This window comes from Olea europaea, chromosome 16 (genome assembly GCF_002742605.1).
Source record: "Olea europaea var. sylvestris chromosome 16, O_europaea_v1, whole genome shotgun sequence".
In the NCBI taxonomy this organism is placed as follows: domain Eukaryota; kingdom Viridiplantae; phylum Streptophyta; class Magnoliopsida; order Lamiales; family Oleaceae; genus Olea; species Olea europaea.
Genome location: NC_036252.1, coordinates 19,886,066 through 19,890,022, shown reverse-complemented (window position 1 = coordinate 19,890,022; position 3,957 = coordinate 19,886,066).

Genomic DNA, 3,957 nt, shown 5'->3' with positions numbered 1-3,957 from the left:
TGATTGTTAACAAAGAAGTTTCTATCAATTTAGAGGACAATATGTGACTGAGTGGTGAACTTTGAGAGAAAATTGAAGTAGAAGTATTCAATTGAAATAAATTTAAATTTAGCGACTTAATTGAAATTTATTAAAGTTTAGTGACATCAAATGAAATTTAACCACCATTCATCACTTTTCCTTGTTCTTTTACTATCTACCGAATACGGTACTATTAATGCTAGGTGGGCCGCCATTTGAGACCACAATCTTTTTTCTCAAAGGGATATCATATCATTGTTTCCAATCTAAAACATGTAGGAAAAAAGCTATACGTGCAGGGGGCAGCCAACTGGCCCCCTTTAACGTACATGTCTATACATGCAGCACCCCTCAATATGTAAATCGACCATGTTGAGCCCCATTTGATCCCCATTAATTTTCATTTCATTATATTTTATTTTTATTTTTCTTATTTTCAAGCACACAATCTTTCTTAAAATAATATTATACATAAATCGAAAATTTTTCATTTTTTTTTTCAATCACTCATTTTTTTAAAAACACTATTCCACCCATTTTCATTTTTAAAAAATTGGAGTCAAACTGGGGCTAAATGTGCAATTTAGTTTGTCATTAATTTATACTGTCATGTGACATGATTTACACCATTGATTTTGAAGACACACATCACATCATTGCACAAATTCCCTCCACACAAAGGGAAACATCATTAAGAATGTACACCACTATATATATCTAGCATAATTCATATGTAGATTGGTCTTTACTTTTTATTATCAATTCTCGAAATCCCCATAGCATTTATTTGATTAAACTTTATTAGATTTTTGAATATCTTAAGTGGTCAAACTTCAAGTTAAACATACATTTAACTCCTGTTTGGTGGAGATTAAAATTATATTTTTAGTAAATTTTAATAAAATTATGATTAAAAAGTTGTGGATCACTTGAAATATGTAGTTAAAGCTAATTGTTGATATTAACTTAAAGCCCTTGTTTGAGAATTATTACTATCACTCTTTTTTCTACATATTCATTTTCAATCATTCGTTCACAAAATAAAATACTATGTAAGTAAATCTCAAACTTTTTCCTACTTTTTAACTACGTATTCTAATAATAATAATAATAATAATAATAATAATAATAATTGTTGATCTCGTCTTCCGTTAGGATGACGTGGATAATAGATACTGATCTCGCTTGTGTACACATAAACAATTTTCGACACGTATGGACAGGATGTAGTTGATAACACTCAGGGTTTGGATGTGAAAGATGTTTTATAACACGAGATAAATATGTTTGGACTCCAACAATATATTTTAAGATCAATTGTAAGATAAAAAAAAACCAATCGTCAATAATTTTACCAAAGCTAGATCATCTTAACTCAAGCAAAAACAAGTATATAATCAAGAAGAGATAGAACAAATAGCAGTTTTAAGTGTATTGATTTGCATTAGCCTTTAAATGATATATGGAGGGGATATTTATAATGTTACAAATGAAACTGTGTCCGTTGGATGAAAATCCATATGGCAACATCTCTTTGGCCAAATCATACAATCCTAGGCATCAATTCGACTTTTCTAGCCTGTGGAACATTTAATGCTCTTACAAAGAACAGCCACCATATTGCCTAAATTGACAAGACAAAACATTTTACTCGTTACAAAAGTTCCATCACTCATTCTAAAAGGACTTCCTACATAAATTCAGAATCATTTCGTGTGGGTCGTTGCTTACTATAGTTGGGTTTAAACTTTGACTTGTGCCGAGTTTCATCACTCAGCAAACAACTGAGCTTAGTTTCGAGACTTCATCTTGGACATAGGATTTCTTCGGTGGATGTGGTTTTCCAATTGGAGGGGGTTGGCTAGTTCAGTAATTGACAAATGAGCCTCCTACGTAGGCCCACATGTGGCGAGGCGTGACAAAATCACTACTCAAAATATTTTTCTTTTTAAAATTAATGACCACCAAACAGGAGCAAATTAAATTTTAGATTTTAATAATTAGATGCACAACTTTTCAATCGCATATTTTATTAACTTTTATTAAATTTTGTAATATATGTGGTTCTCGTCAATTATGTATCTTGATTCAAATATCTAAATAGTTATTCTATTTGAAAAACGATATCTAATTTTATAAAATTGAACATAGGAGCCTTGTCTAGATTAGCATATTTAAGTCAGATTTTTTTAAAAAAAAAATTTATATAGGAGCATGCTAGTTTTTTAATGGAAGCTTATAAAACAACTTGCTCACTTTTTGAGATTAGGATCACCTTTCTATGAGTTAGTTTTGACTTTGGGGGGCGGGGTGGAATTGCAATGGGGTACCTTTAAAAACGGCCAAGTCAAACTTACCAAATTTCACTTTGGCTTAAGAACAAAGGAATATTATGACAACGACCTATTGATTGTTAAAAGACGGAAAAAACCCTTAAGTACATTATACAATTACAAAAGCTGATTTTGTTTAAAAGACATTACGACCTTTTAGTTAATAAATAAAAACCAAACACTTCCCACTTAAAATATCAAAATCAGCTAACTTCTCTTTTCTTTTTACTCCAACACAAATAAAACACTCTTATCTTTCATCTGCTCCAACCTCAAAATCAGAAAAATTTATGGAACGCAGTAGCTGAAAATTCTTTTATATCAATCTTATCAGATCGGTAAGTAAAATACGCACATTTACTTTTATTTTCACTAAATTGTTGTACGTTTTAATAGATAAAATTTATTTCAACATATAATGTCAATGTAGATAATTTTTTTAATAGATCTATGAAAAATTTAAGCATTTGACGAGAAAAATTCATCTGTAAAAGTTGGTGTGTTTATTCTACCGAACAGTCAAATTTAACATCCAGTTGTCCAGTCAATTGTTAGAACAGCTAGCTGTCCAACTAGCAAACAGCCGACTGTTTGGCCAGCTTTTTTTTTATTTTTTGGCTATTTCTATTGCCTTCGATATTTTTCTTGCAATTAAAAATTCTGTTTCATCATGCAGATATGGTTGTAGATCTAGTCTGTTACTTTGGTGATTTCAAATTAGACGAAAGAGATCGATGGGTATGGAAATGAACGAACGATAAACGTAGTGGTATCCCAATTTTCATAGCAGAAACATCATCATATTCAGATCTCTATAATGCTTTACAGAACAAGTTGAATGTCAATCTCTCTCAGTATGACATGGAATTGAAATTTAAATTCAGCAATCAATATGTTCTGATTCCACCTATGACAATTTTTTCTGATGCCGAAATGAATTATCTATTTGAAATTAACAGTAGGCACCTAACTCCTTTTTGTGTGACTTATGTGATGAAGGATATCGTCAAAGGTAAACAAGTAGACTCGGATGAAGGGGATCACAATGCTAATGATTTTTGGGATACGATCCAAATAGCTTGTGAAGATGATGCGATTATTCCAGAGATAGTTACTCACAGAATTCCGTCCGTAGTTCACAACAATGAGTGTGAAAATGTGAATACTTTTACAGACGAGGATTTGATCAGTTTATCCCGTAGAGACATGAGCGGGATGGGATCTTAGGGGCTGGATCGAGTGGGCCGTCCTCTAAGTCCTCGCGTGTGGTTCTCGATGGTGATGATTTGTATGTCCAACAACTATTTGAAATGAAAAAAGATTTGTTGGAATCTGTGCACCTAATTGCGCTGAAATACAACTTTGAGTTCAAAGTGAAAAAATCGAACAAGTCATTGTTGACAATCGCTTGCGTAGACGACAGTTGCTGTTGGCGTTTGCGAACGACGAAGATGAATACGAACGAGTGCTTTGTAGTTCACAAGTATCCACAGGAACATAGTTATGAAGTGGGATTATGTTGAAATGATCACAGGCAAACCCGAGTTTGGTTTATTGGTCAATAGATAATGTACAAGTATCTGGATCCACATACGATCTACAG